A 14,582-nucleotide genomic window follows, 5' to 3' on the forward strand; every position below is an offset into this window, starting at 1 on the left:
GTGTACTGATGTAACAACATCTCTAAGAAAAAATAAGTGAAAAAACGCTAAGGCATAGAACAATGTGTAAACTTGGGATACAAAAAAGGCCGGCATCCACATGTATATTTGAATGGATACAGACCCTCACTGGAAGGATATACATATACAAAGTGGTTATTTTAGGGGAGGAAAGCAGAGAGGGTGAAGACAGGCTGTGAGGAAAGCTTAATTATCACTAAGTACCCATAATGCATTAAGCATGTTTTTATTATGTGAATGAATTACCTATTTAAAATAAACACATACATAATTTTTAGACAATAATAAATAGTTCCTAATAAAGTAGAGAGCCTCAGTTGGAAACTACATCTGTACGTTTTTCCACCCCTCAAGCCTGATCAGGAGGAAGATTTAAGGGTCTTCTTTTTTTTTTTTTTTTTGTCCCACAGTGAAGTCCCACAGCTTAGAGCTGGGGGAGGCTACTCCAATTTTGCAATCCTTCCTTATGTGACTTGATGAAACCAAGTAAGAGGAAGGAATTGTTAAACTCCTATTCATTCAACATTTCTCCTAACATTTATCATGGGGTGAGGCAGTGACTGACATTCAGTTTCTCCCTTTTTTAAGTGGTTGGACAGCAGAAACTTCCAACTGTATCTCCAACCAGCCCACTTGACTATCCACTAGGAAGTCGTGGATCATAGGATGCCATAGCCATTAGTTTGGTAATCTCTAATGAAGGAGTGACCCCAGGGGAGGGTAAAATAATCCACTGTGGTGTGGATAAAAGAACTTCTATTCACAATCACTATTACAAGTAAGCTTAACTCATATTTAATTACAGATTAAGATGTACTTTATAAATACATATGCATATAGTAAGGGTATATTCTGAGTTTTTGCTGATAGGGGCTCATGGTCAAAACATTTTGAGGACCACTCTGTAGAGTAATTCTCGAGATGGCAAAAGGCATTGCAACAATCACATCAGCTTTAAAGTCAAGTGGACCCGAATCAAAACTCCAGCTCTGTCCCCTAGTAGCTATATCATCTTGAATAAATGACTGCCTCTCTATTCCTACTTCCTCACTTGTAAAAATGGGATTATAACAGCACATATCTTAAGGGGCCAGGTGGAGATTAAATGAGATAAGACATGTATGGCAGGCTGCTTGTAAAAAGGCTCCCAGTGATTCCCACTTCCTAGTATTCACACCCTCCCCTTGAGTGGACATAGTAACTTACATCTAATGAGTACAACAGGCGAAGGTGATGGGATAGCATTTCTATAAGTAGGCTACAAAATACTGTGACTTCCCTCTTGCTAACATTCTCTCTCACTCATCTTGCATGCTTGCCCTATGGTGAGAGCAATCTGGTGAGGAAGTGAGGGCTGTCTCTCGACAATGGCCAGTGAGAAGCTGAGACCCTGAGTGCGGCAACCCTCAAGGAACTCAATGCTACCAATAACCACATGAGTGATCTTGAAAGTGAATCTTTCCCCCGCTGAGGCTTTGAATGAGATTGCACCCTCAGCCGATATCTTGATTGTTCCCTTATGGGAAACCCTGAGACAGAGAACCCAGGAGAGCTGCTCAAAGAATCCTGATGCTCAGAAACTATGCAATGATAAATATCATTCCTTTAAGTCACTAAATTTTGGGGTGATTTGTTATTCAGCAATAGATAACTAAGACAGCATACAAGTAGCTTGACATGCATGGCAGATAAAGATTTAGTCAATGTTAGTATGAAACATTATATGGCTGATGTATGGCTCCATCTTTATTTCATACATAAGGATTGATTAATCACAATCCCCACCTCCCCCCTTCGGTGAACTCAGATGCAGCCTCAGAATCCTTTTTAACACAGAGCTCCAGGAAGATCTCAATTGCTCATATGAAACTTACTTGCCAACTTTAATCTAGAGTTCAGTATTTCTTATATTTTCACTCTTCCTCATGTGTAATATTCCTTTAAATGGGAGACCAAGACTTTCTTTCATCATGAGAGATATGACTACAAATTATTAGAAAAAATCTGTGAAAACATATAAAATAATAAGTGGCTGGCATTGTGTGCTGTCCCAAGAGTAGATTTTGCTTGCGGTGAGAGAGAGAGAGTATCGGAATTCTTAAGAGAGCAGAGGAAATAAGCTCAGAAGGAGAGGCTGGGAGCACCAAAAATCACTTTATCTTACTCCTCATTTTTAACCATGATTTGATCTTAGTGTAGGACTACCATTTTGAACAAATGAAAGAATGGGTGGGGGGAATTGCTTTGAAAATAACGAAATGCTTTTAGGACTAAGTAAGTATTTAAAAAAAAGATGATTTTATTTATTTATTTGAGAGAGAGAATGAGCAGTGCGGAGAGGGAGAAAGACAGAGAAGCAGACTACCTACTGAGCAGGGAGCCCAATTCAGGGCTTGATCCCAGGTCCCAGAGATCATGACTTAGCCGAAGGCAGATGCTTAAACGACTGAGCCACCCAGGCACCCTTAAGTAGTTATTTTTAAATAGAGAAAATGGTCTTTAAATTGGTATGAGATATATTTTTTGGATATATATATCCAAAATATCTCCCTGCTATATATATATTTTTTTCTTTTCTTTTTCTTTTTTTTTTTTTTTTTAACCTAACCTGATAATGGTGTAAGATATTGAATAATGCACTTTTGGTAATTCTGTACTTTATATGTGTTCATTTTGTTTAAAGCAGAGAGATATTTTGGAAATAGGAAGATATCAGGGAGAATGGCCCCAAGAGATTGTCCTTTAGATCTAAAAGATACATAACCAAATACCCAAGGATCTTGATAAATGTATATTATGACTTACTATGTCTGAGGTGGGGTTTGGGATTCTTCATTTTAAGAAGCTACTGGAGGATGCTAATGCTGTTTTTCTGCAGACTTCATTTTGAAAAGCCAAATAGCAATCTCTCTTCTTCCTCAGGGTTAGTTGAAGGATTTCTAAGGTCAATACTACTCTCAGCCCAGGAGCCAATGGAGTCATCATTTGGTGATTGGTGTAGGGTGTCTCTGTTTAGCTTGCTCTTTGGCTGGGCACAGAACAGCAGACCAACATTTAAGTGACTTAGGAAGCATGAAAACTACCTCACTGCTCTGGGAAGGATGACAAGAATTCAAGAAGCTTAGATAAAACCCTGAATGATGTGATGGGAAACATTTTTGGAAAGAGAAAAGGCAAGTAAGTATCATTTATGGAAAGAAAAAAAAATCTCATCTTTCCAGTGTGTTTTGGAGAGTCAAACTGGCACAATATTTTAGAACCCCACCATTTTGCAATGGCTAGAATTTAGTATAAAGTCACATCTCTAAGTCCATTTCTTCCTTTACTTCCATAATTTCAAAGAACCTCACCTTGTTTAGAAAGGGAAGTATAAGAGAGAAATAAATCAAATGCTGGTCATAAAAATAGGTTGACCCTAAGGTCAGTGGTTGAGTGAATTACATTAAAGATAAATCTTGACTGACAGGGATGGCTCATTTATAACAACCTGCTTTTATACACTACTTCCTGAGACAGAATCATCTTTTGCCCTAAGATAGTAGATATATCTGGAGTTGTAAGGCATTCTATTTCCACTGTTATGGGATAGAGAGTATCATAAACAAAAGTCATACTGGGCATTGGGTAGAAGATTGGGAAGAGGATATAGTCCTACACTTCACTTTTTTTTTTTTAAAGATTTTATTTATTTATTTGACAGAGAGAGAGTTAGCGAGAGCAGGAACAGAAGCAGGGGGAGTGGGAGAGGGAGAAGCAGGCTTCCCGCCGAGCAGGGAGCCCGATGTGGGGCTCGATCCCAGGACCCTGGGATCATGACCTGAGCCGAAGGCAGACGCTTAACAGCTGAGCCACCCAGGTGCCCCTACACTTCACTCTTTAGGAACTTCCTTCCAAATCCCTTCCATCATGAAATATTTTCTATATAATCAATGCACTCTTTCACCTCCCCAAAACACATCTACAGTAATAAATATGTCAAGCATTCAGCACATAGTAGTGGACAACATCAGAAAACCAGACCTGATTTGGGGACTTTATAGTCTAGACAAAGGATTGACAGACATTACTCAAGTAAACACAAAAATAAGTATGATTGCTTGTAATAACAATAGTTCCCTTATTGTTCCATGAGAGCAAAGGATAAAAATGTGGTATTAAAAAAGTTAACAGTTCATACACTTTGTCCCCATTTTCTTCCTCCTGTCATTTCACCTCTCCCTTCTGTAGGAGCTCAAGGCTTCACTGGCATACCCAGAAGCCCCAAAGGGCCCATGATCTGATATGAGCCCATGTCCAGGGTCAAGATTCTAGCCCTTTATGACTCTCCATTTAACACAGCTAGTTGACTTTTCACTAACCCAGCGATCACCCTTCTAGGAACTTGACTAAAAAGATAACCCGTGTATGTGGAGAAAGATCCCAGTGTACATGAAGGTTTGGTGTAATTTAAAACAGTAACAATATAAACTTGCAAAGATGGATATCCTGGAGTAGAGGATTGAGTAAATAAATTACCATTCATTCCTGAGATGTAATATTAATCAGTGGTAAAAAAAAAAAATGATGTGTACATATGTACACATACACTGCAATGGAAAGATGTTTGTAATGCATTGATGAGTTTAAAAAGCAGGTTATAGAACAGCTTGTATTAAAAGGAATTCACTTACATAACACTGTACATATGTGTGTTGTATTTATAATCTTTATCCTTATTTTATATATAGATACATATACATACATTTATATAGGCATACCTCATTTTACTACATTTCATTTTATTGTGTTTTGCTAAAATTGTGTTTTTTACGAATTAAAATTTTGTGACTACCCTGGGTTTATGAGCAAGTCTGTTGGCACCATTTTTCCAACAACATTGGCTCACTTCATGTGTATGTGTCAAATTTGGTAACTCTAAAAATACTTCACACTTTTTCATTATTATTGTATTTGTTATGGTGATATGTGATCAGTAATCCTTGTTGTTACTATTGTAATTATTTCAGGTTGCCCCAAACCACACCCCTATAAGATGCCAGTCAATAAATGTTGTGTGTGTTCTGACTGATCCACTGACTGGCTGTTCCTCCATCTCTCCCCCTTGCCTCAGGCCTTCCTGTTCCCTGAGACACAACAATATTGAAATTAGTCCCATTAATAACCTGCCCCACAGTGGCCTCTAAATGTTCAAGTGAAGGGAGGAGTCACATTTCTCTCATTTTAAATCTAAAGCTAAAACTGATTGAGCTCAGTGAGAAAGGCAAGTCAAAAGCTGAGATAGGTAAAAAGCTAGGCCTCCTGTACTAGTTAGCTAAGTTGTAAATGCAAAGAAAAAGTTCTTGAAAGAAATTAAAAGTGCCACTCCAGTGAATATGTAAATGATAAGAATGTGAAATAGCCTTATTGATGATATGGAGAAAGTGTTAGTGGTCTGGATAGAAGATCAAACCAGCCACAACATTCCCTTCAGTCAAACCCTAATCCAGAGCATGGCCCTAACTCTCTTCAATTCTGTGAAGGCTAAGGGAGGTGAAGAAGCTGCAGAAGAAGTCTGAAGATAGTAGAAGTTGTTCATGAGGTTTAAGGAAAGAAGTTCTCTCCATAACATAAAAGTCAAGGTGAAGCAGCAAGTGCTGATGTAGAAGCTGCAGCAAGTTACCTAGATGATCTAGCTAGCATAATTAATGCAGATGGCTGCACTAAAAAAACAGATTTTCAAGGTACACAAAACAGGCTCCTGTTGGAAGAAAATGCCATTTAGAACTTTCATAGCCAGAGAGAAGTCAATGCCTGCCTTTAAAGCCTCAAAGGATAGTCTGACTCTTCTGTTTAGAGACTAATGCAGCTGGTAACTTTAAGTTGAAGCCAATTCTCATTTACCATCTTAGACTTCTTAATCCTAGACTTCTAGACTTCATAAGAATTATGCTGGATCTATTTTGCCTGTGCTCTATAAATGGAACAACAAGGCCTGGATGACAGCACTTCTGTTTACAACATGGTTTACTGAGTATTTTAAAGCCACTGTTGAGACCTAATACTCAGAAAAAAATATTCTTTTCAAAATATTACTGCTCATTGACAGTGCACCCAAGAGTTCCGATGGAGATGTATGAGATTAATGTTGTTTGCATGCCTGCTAACACAATATCCATTCTACAGTCCAAGTAATTCTTACTTTCAAGTCTTATTATTTTAGAAATGCATTTCATTAGTCTGTAGCTGCCCTAAATAGTGATTCTGCTGATAATCTAGGCAAAGTAAATTGAAAACCTCTGGCATGGATTCATCATTCTAGATGTCATTAAGAACATTCATGATACATTAGAAGAGGTCAAAATACCAACATGAACAGGAGTTTGGAAGAAGTTGATTCCAACCCTCATGGATGACTCTGGGAGGGGGGTGGCTCAAGACTTCGGTGGAGGAAGTAACTGCAGATGGGATGGAAATAACGAGAGAACTAGAATGAGAAATGGAGCCTGAAGATGGGACTGAATTGCTGCCATCTCATGATAAAACAAACATATGAGTAGTTGCTTTTTATGGATGAGCAAAGAAAGTGTTTTCTTAAGATGGAATCTATTCCTGCTGAAGATGCTATGAAGATTGTTGAAATGACAACAAATGATTTAGAATATTTACATAAACTTCATTGATAAAGCAGTGGCAGGGTTTGAGAGGATTAATTCCAAATTTGAAAGAAGTTCTACTGTGGGTAAAATGCTATCAAACAGGAACACATGCTACAGGGAAACTGAAAAGAAGTGTTAAAGAGGCAAACTTTATTGTTGCCTGATTTTAAGAAATTGCCACAGCCCCTCCAACCATCAGCAACCACCACCCTGATCAATCAGCAGCCATCAGCATCAAGGCAAGACCTTACACCAGCAAAAAGAGTATGACTCTTTGAAAGCTCAATGATGGCTAGCACATTTTAGTAATAAAGTATTTTAAATTAGGTATGTACATTGTTCTTTCTGACATAGTGATATTGCACATTTAATAGACTAGTTTTGTGTAAACATAACTTATTTTTTAAAGATTTTATTTATTTGACAGAGATACAGAGAGAGAAGGAACACAAGCAGGGGGAGTGGGAGAGGGAGAGAGAGGGAACACAAGCAGGGGGAGTGGGAGAGGGAGAAGTAGGCTTCCTGCGGAGCAGGGAGCCCGATGTGGGGCACGACCTGAGCCAAAGGCAGATGCTTAACGACTGAGACACCCAGGTGCTCCTAAACATTTATATGCACCAGGAAACCAAAACACTCATTTGATTTGCTTTATTGTGATATTTGCTTTATTGTGGTGGTCTGGAACTGAACCCATAGTATTTCTGAGTTATGCTGGTATGTGTGGTTTGTAATATAGCTCCAGGAGGACTTCTCTGGATGCATACACACATCTGTATCCTGTGTCTCAGTCATCACTGGGGCTAACTGATGAACTCAAATTGAAGTGTCTAAAAATAGTACACCTTGGCCAGGTAACATATTTTTATTATAACTGAGACCTTCAAAGCCTAAGTCAGGGATTTGTGTGGATATTTTAGGTAGATCACTAATAGGCTGGGGGGGAAAGAAAGTCTTTCTGCATCTCTTCAATCACTTCCTATAAATGTTCAAATGTAAGAACACACATAGCTCATAGGTGACTCAAAACAGAATGGAGACATCTAAGGAAATGTTACCTTTTTTTTGGCTGCACAAAGCAATCACCTACAACTGAATGATGTTAGCACACAGAATAGTGAATTTTAGAGTCATTTAAATAGCATGATCTCTTACTGGTAATTTTCAAACATCAAATTAAATTCTTTAGCTAAAAAAATTTGGTTTTAGCCTTTCTTTTCCTGTTGATTTTTTTTCAGACAGGTGGAAGGTCTTATTAAGCCTCAGTATCTATAGAGTTGTGAATGTCTTTGTGAAGATCCCAGACAAATTAAAAAGTGAAATTAGCGATGCATATTTAATACTGCTTTGTAGTTTGTTTTTTTAAGTTGGCAGCAATGCTTAGTTTTTGAGGAGGAGTATATAATTATGCAAATTGAAGAAACAGCCTGCATATGGTATTATAATGCCTTGGGTTTTATATCCAGAGTCAAAGGTATTTCTAATATTTCTTCAATTTATCAATGACTTTGGGGGAGGTTACCCAAGGCTAGGTGCCTGCTTTTTCTCCAGTGATGGAGTATATGACACCTTGGAACTTAGGTACCTGTACAAACATTCATCTTGGAGGATGTATCACTAAGATTTGCATAGTTTTGCCTTATAGCAGATAGTGTTGATTGCCTTTATAATAACCATTCCTCCTTCCTTTCTCCTTTTAAACAAGACTTCAATTTTGTTCAGATATTCACTCTCTTCTATGTGATTATGTGCTTCAGGGGATGTGGATATGATCCCTAGCCCCAGGATAGGACTCATGATTGGTCTAAGTCAATCAAAGTGGTCCCATCAGCTTGCAAGGGATTGATTTAAACAAGGGTGTGTGACATGCTTCTGACCAATGAATGTGAGTGAAAGCCTGCTGGGGGATTTCTGGAAAGGCTGATAAAAAGAAATAAATGAAAGAGACAGCCCACTGAAGAGGTTAGAATCCAGACTGTGGTGACATTTTTGAGCTACTCAATAAACCAACTATGGACCTGTCCTACCTTAGGACTTCTTGTTCTGAGCACTAATAACTTTTTTCTTAGCTTTTCTTTTATTATTTAAGCCATCTTGAGTCTGTGTATTTTGTTACTTGCAGCCACGAACACACCTTAATAGTTCTGCACCTTGACAGTTCCTACATTGCTCTGGTGTGTGTGTGTGTGTGTGTGTGTGTGTGTGTGTGGCAGGGAGAGAAATTTAAGTCACATACTTAGCATCTGATTTAACAGTGAAGCCAGTTGATGTTTGCTTAAATGAACTGGAGGAAGGAACGGTAGTTTAATAAGGCTCCTCTTGGCACCAGCGAGCAGTCCATATTCTAGATCCAAAGAATAATAGGAAAACTACTTACTATTCACACTGTTGTTTTCTTTGAAACAGGTGTCACCAGCTCCAATCCTTTTATCAAGGCAAGCCTGCAAGACATAGAGAGAAAATATGTACAAAATATACAATCTCATTTTGGCATCAGGCAGTAATCAAGTATTTTGCCTTCTTCTCTCCAGGTGCACGTCTCCAGCTTTAAACAGACTCCACAGATCTGGACATTTTCCCAGGAAGTTGTTTCAATAAGAACAGTTTATTCCTATCAGGGAATCAAGTCTAGTACTTTATCTGCTACCCTCTGGAATGTTCCCATAGACTCCAGCTAAATGCCTACTTGCTCCATGAAATGTGTACTGGTCCAGCCACTCAGTGCATTTCATCTCCTTTGCCACATTGATTGGTTCAGGAATGAGCACAGGACCCAATACAGGCCAATGAAAGTTAGTCCTGAAACTCACATGGAAAATGTAGGGGCAGAGATCTCTTTTGACTGTACTTAGAATGGTGAGAAAGCACAGCTGGAGCTTCCAGCTCCAACAAGGAAAATGAAGACTGCAGTTTTGAGTGAGGGATACCAAGCCCTGATATTATTTGGGCACCTGGATCCAGCTATGATTTAAATGCTTGAACTTTCCAGTTGTGTGAACCAATACATGCATGATTTTGATTAAGCTCATTGGGTTTTCTGTTCCTCCCAATCAAGAATCTTCAGTAATACAGGAAGGTGGGTCAGGTATTATAATTCTCACTTTACAAAGTATGAAATGGAGGCTCAGAGAAATGTTAAGGTGGGGAGGTACAAGACCTCCCATTCAAGGGCTCCTTCCATTGCTGCACTCTACTCATTCAGTGACTCATTACCGTAAAATGGGAAGAATTGACACACTCATTGCTATCTTTACTGACTTTAACATTTCTGCTTTTGAGAAAATGGATGAATCTTCCACAGGGCTACCAAGGGAGATAATCTGTATTATTTTAGCAAAGTAAAGATTGTTACATATACTCACACACACATATGCATGTACACACACACACACATTATAGAAGGTCACAGTAGGTATTTTGGATTTGTGCAAATCTTTTCCCCCAAGGATCTGTCCAGGCTACAGGCTGGCTCTGGTTGAAGCCCACTCTCCCCCAGGGGACTTCTGCACTAAGTCTTTGGATCATCTCTGCTTCCTCTGTCACCCTCATGCCAGCCTTGTCTGCTGCTTTGTGACTAGACTGACTGCAAACTCTCTGCCCAGCAGACTGACCTGTGCAGTGACTCGTCTACCTGCAGTGAGTCACTAAGCAGGGATCAAAAAGTGGAAGCCTGCAACCCAAATCCCACTCCTCTGTATGTTTTGCTTGAATCACACTTTTTTTGAACTACATTTAAACACTGGGAAACTTTACATAAAAACTTAGGTTTCAAGCTTTGCTTGAAAAAAATCAAAAGGACTGTCAACTGTGTGCATTGCCACAAGGTGACATGGGCCAAATCTGAGTGGTATCTGAGTCCTTTAGATGTATTTTCTTCCTTCACCCTATTTCCCATCTGGCCTCCTTTTACTCATTTCTGCCACTTGCCTGGCCACTGTGAGCATACACATTTTCAACCCATGTCCTAATTTTCCTTTGACCTATTAGGGGCTAACCCAAATGAGATGCCACCTTGCCCTCCAGTGGCCTTGTCTGGAAGCAGCCTATTTCTAGCCAGGCTCCCATCTCCGGCTCCAGTCCCTCCAGAAATAAAATCACATTATGTGAGATTTCATTTTATTATTTCCTTATCCTTGCTGCATCCTCCAAATCCTCTGTAAAAAAATAGAGGACTTATTTATTTGAATCAGAAAGACAAGTTTTCTAAATGCTCTTGTAAAAATATAGCTGCCCTGTGTCCTGCAGGAGAGAGGGACTTGAGGGAGGCCATGTGGTATAATCCACTAGGCATAAGATGAGAAGTCAGAAGACTGTCACTTGGTGAACTTTCATAAATGATTTCTCTCTCCCTACCTCAATTTTTCCATCTATCAAGAGAGGAAGTTGAGCAAGATTAGAAGTTGTAAACCGGTGGCCTACAAGCTGTATCCAGCCAATAGATCCAATAGATGGTATTTTTTTTCTTTTGCCAACAGCTAAAAAAGAAGAGTATTTCAACTAAGAATCCAGATAACAGATGTGTCAGAACTATCTAGCAACCCTTGACAGTGGGCTAGCATTCTTCCATGACAGTGGTGATTAGATGGGTTCATCCCAGTCCTCACTCACATCCTAATGGACAAATACACATACCCTGACCACTTGCTTCATTTATTTACATCCCTGCCTGCCCTTGTAGGCATTTGCTCTTGCCACCCTTAGATGAGATGACCTTTGAGAACACATCATCAGTCCCAATTCTGTGGGTGGAAACCAGTGATCTGAGAGTTAGAGACAATGTGGAAAAGAGAAAAATATTCTGAGCAAAAAGACCTCACTGTGCCATTTCAGTAAGCCTCAGTGAATCACTCCTCCTCCCCACTTGGCCCAGAGTTGAAACAGCAAGACGCCCAGGCTTTTGTGAAGGTCCCATTACACGGTTAAACCTGAAAAGGCAACAGCTTGGTTTTGAAAGTAGCAGAAATATTCTTCCGTTGGGGTTGCTAGCTGATTCTCTAAGTAATTTGCAATTCAAGTGTCTCTTTGTTTTGTATGAAAATTTGCTGCTATTTGGAAAGTGGGGAAGAGCTAAATTGCATCCTGCTGGTTTTACTTTGACTGTATCAAAAAAGAAACTGTTAATCTGGTTCCATAATTAACTTTCCTGTTCTAAAAAGGCCCTGGGAGAGAGTCCAGAGAGTGGCTGTCAACTCCCTGCTTCTCTCCTCAATAACTCCTTTCAACAGGATGCCCTAAAAGGAGAATGGATCCAGGTGGGCATTGGTTTGATTTTCCCTTTTTCTGATTTTTCTTCCCTTTTATTCCCATCCAATCAAGATTTACCTTACTGTGGGTCAGGCACTGTGTAACCAGGGTGGGTATAAAAATAAATAAATTCTTGTGGAGCTGCCAGAGAACATAAGTTTCCATCCATCCATTCACCCATCCATCCATCCATCTGTTCAAAATGTGTTAGGTTCCTTTATTATATGCCAGACACTGTGCTAGGCATTGGTATGTGATAACTGCAAAAGTGACTTAATCAGTATCCAAGAATTCTAAAGTGAAGAGATGACTTCTGATAACAGTTGGTTTCATGGGGAAGATAATATTTAAATTGGTTTTGACCCCTGTGATATTTGCATATGTACACGTGTGTATACATATACTCATATGTGTGCATAAAATGCTAAAGGGACAGGATAATTGACACAAGCAAAGGCAGGAAGGAGACTGGAAATTAAGCTTGATGATCAAGGGGAGACCACTTTGGCATTAGCAAAATGTTCATGTTAGTTTGGACTAACATTATGAGCTAACACTCATTGACTATTGGGAACTTTACTAAGCACTATTTATCTATTATCTCAATGAAACCACATAAAGCCAAGTAGTAATTATTGGTTATATGCTACAGACAGGAAACAGACTCAGGTAAGTTCCCAGGGAATACACTGGCAGGATAAATGGCAGAGGTGGGACCTGGATCCAAGTGACTTTATAGCCTAACTATTAACCATGAGGCTACACTACCTAGTGGGAAAAAAGACTTGGATGGCCACCAATTAATTAATATCGCATTCATTCATTTATTCATGCAAATGTATACTTGTTACTACTCTGGGCAAAACAGGACCCTGAGAGCTGGGGAGTAAAGAAAAAAGGACAGATGAGGTCCTTGTTCTCTTGGAGCTAACATTCCATTGACCTCACAATGAAGTGTCTCTCTCCCTCAAAGTCCAGGAGGAAGAAAATAAAAAATCAAGGCATAATGGGTTTTTAAGGAGAGCACTATCAATTAGGTGACTTCCCCAGCTCCACTTAGATAATTTAGATAGTACTCCATTTCTTCATTTTCTTGGAGGGACATTTGTTCTCTCCTTTCTCTTCTCTCTGAAATTACTGCCTTGGGTATAATACACCCAATTTCCAATCCTATCCTCAAATCCAACCTGAAAGAATCTATAAGGAACTTGCTCTCTGCAACCCACTCAGCAGACCTAAGTAATTTTTCAGAGTTTCTCAGGCTCTTTCAGCTTCAGGTCTTAAGGAAAGTTAGAGACAAACACTAGTATTAGTCCATACCTCCGTGAAAAAACTCCCAGTGTTCACCAAATTTGGCCTGAAACCTAGCCCATCTTATTAGTTGATGTACTGTCCCAATTTTTTTTGGAGATCAGGCAAAGATACTGCATTATTCCTGAGAATAAGAGGAGGCTAGGATTCCTGACTGTCGAGGCTACCAAGGACCCCAGGTATCCAATACAGGTGGACCCTTGGGTTATTACACCTGTAAATGAGGAGGACAGCTGAAACAAGATCTTAAATTGACAGAAGAAGGGGGGTATACAGAGAGAACTTCATATTCTCTAACTATGGCTGATGGAATAATGACCCACAAAGATGTCCACGCTCTAATAACTGGAATTTGTCAATTTGTTACATTACATAGCAAAAGAAATTTTGAAATTAAGGTTACAGACCTTAAGAGAGAGAGATTATCCTGGATCATCTCGGTGGGCCTTAAGTAATCACATGGGTTTATAAACGTGGAAGAAGCAAGCAGAGATATGCAGTGTTGGAAGAGTTGGAGAGATTTGAAATGTGAGAGAGACTGATGCACTGTTGTGAGTTTGAAGATGGAGGAAGGGGACCATGAGCCAAGGAATGTGGGTAGGATCTAGAAGCTGGAAATAGTCTTTAGCTAAAAACTAGCAAAAAAAATAAAATGGGGGCCCTCAGTCCTATAACTGGGAAGGGGGGAAGTAAATTCAGCCAACAACCTGAATGAGAAAGGAGATGGATTTTCCACCAAGAACCTCCTGAAAGGAACACACCTTGTTGACTCCTTGATTTCAGCTTAGTGAGACCCAGTTGGACTTCTGACTTATAAAACTGTAAGATAAATAAAATTGTATTGCTTTAAATCTCCAAGTTTGTGGTAATGTGTATGGTAGCAATAGGGCACTAATGTGCTGACTTTTATTTAGCCCCCATCCATTGTTAAGTTTGATATAGCGTCAGCTGGGGTTTGTAAGCTGCTTGTTCTAGTGAGGACTTAGTATGATTGAATGCGATATAAAACTCCAAATAGCAGTTGCTTAAACATTTTTTTGTTTGTTTTTGCTTTAAGGAAATCTGGAGGTAGGGGCTCCTGGGTGGCTCAGTTGGTTAAGCATCTGCCTTCGGCTCAGGTCATGATCCTAGGGTCCTGAGATCGAGCCCCACACCGGGTTCCCTGCTCGATAATTCTTTTTTGGGGGTTTTGCTGGATGGTTCTCAAAAGGTTATAGGTATAAAAATGACTCTGGCTGGGATGCTCTTTCCTCCATACTGACTAAAGGCCCAGCTCTCCCTCTTCCCAGCCCTTTTTACTTTTTTTTATTATGTTAGTCACCATACATTACATCATTAGTTTTTGATGTAGCGTTCCATGATTCATCGTTTGCA

The 14,582-nt window shown here is 39.5% G+C and overlaps 1 protein-coding gene across 1 annotated transcript in view; it reads right to left on the reverse strand.

Annotated features, from left to right (window-relative positions):
- The window catches only part of ATP10B (ATPase phospholipid transporting 10B (putative)), a 258,651-nt gene that overhangs the window by 183,827 nt on the left and 60,242 nt on the right, over positions 1-14,582 (reverse strand). Inside the window, exon 3 of the mRNA XM_081825802.1 lies at positions 9,031-9,094. The gene's annotated coding sequence lies outside the window, so the exon portion shown is untranslated. The remainder of the gene's footprint in view (positions 1-9,030; positions 9,095-14,582) is intronic.

This window comes from Leptonychotes weddellii, chromosome 7 (assembly GCF_054177405.1).
Source record: "Leptonychotes weddellii isolate Sample4059 chromosome 7, ASM5417740v2, whole genome shotgun sequence".
NCBI lineage: Eukaryota > Metazoa > Chordata > Mammalia > Carnivora > Phocidae > Leptonychotes > Leptonychotes weddellii.